At 42.1% G+C, this 1,002-nt stretch overlaps 1 long non-coding RNA gene across 1 annotated transcript; it reads right to left on the bottom strand.

Annotated features, from left to right (window-relative positions):
• Window positions 1–221: 221 nt before the first annotated feature.
• Window positions 222–757, bottom strand: LOC306893668. The gene is made up of 3 exons (XR_013786606.1): window positions 712–757; window positions 556–610; window positions 222–462 (listed from the first exon to the last, which is right to left on the bottom strand). It is a non-coding gene; the product is annotated as an uncharacterized lncRNA (long non-coding RNA).
• Window positions 758–1,002: the final 245 nt, after the last annotated feature.

Genomic DNA, 1,002 nt, shown 5'->3' on the forward strand with positions numbered 1-1,002 from the left:
CACAAAATAAACCAAGGTCACACAAAAACAAATTCGACAATTAATCAGCTCCGTAATGGAGCAGTGTCAATATAAAGCAAGACAAAGAAATGGTACAACCAACCCGAGCAACGAAATAAACAAACCAAATAATAACATATAATAACAAATAATAAATCAACAATAATGAACAATAATTTCAGTTCAACTCTATTGCACACCCGTTTAAACAGACATACACAGACAATGAATAGACGCAAATCAAGGAAATTCCGCCAGTGAAATGAGCGAACCTGATGACGCCAGAACCAGCGGCCACGGGTTTAGAACGCGTCCAACATGAGAGATGTACAAGCACTTGAAGACGTTCAAGGCAATCGCGAGCACTCAATGCAATTACAAGCGTTCAATGCAATAACGAAAATCCCGCGTCCCAAACTGGAAACGTCATTTAAGCCACAGCAAAACAGCAGCTGGCCACCTCTGAAAAACAAATAGACATTTTCGTTTGCTTCTCCCTCCCCACTCCTCTCAGATTTATAATCGCGAAAACATGGTAAGGGAAAATAATATTACCTTTCACGTGCAAGACACTCACTCGCACATGCTCGCTAATAATGTCTGGTCGCACCTGACAAATCTAAAATTACACCAAACATGTGAATTAAGTCAAATTCCCACAGAGATTTATATTTCCCTCCGTCTATGAACCACCAGTTTAACAGATCCTACCTTTCCAAGGAGTGAAGGAGATATACGACCTGCGCAAACAGGTCACATCAGTACAATGCCATGAACAACAAACTCTCACCTGCATCTATATAGCTATGTGATTACCTGACGTACCCACCCACTTAATGCGCTACTATTTCTTTAAAGGGGCCACGCAAACTACTCTTAAAGGGGCAATCCCACTACAATCTACCCCTGGATTTTCAATCGTTGTCCCAATGATTCAACCTTCTACAGCCAAGGGCGGAAATGACAGTCAATTCCTTGTCCCAGGAGGGGGTCCTCGGATGG

Source organism: Barbatula barbatula, assembly GCF_947034865.1.
Source record: "Barbatula barbatula genome assembly, chromosome: 5".
Taxonomy (NCBI): Eukaryota; Metazoa; Chordata; class Actinopteri; order Cypriniformes; family Nemacheilidae; genus Barbatula; species Barbatula barbatula.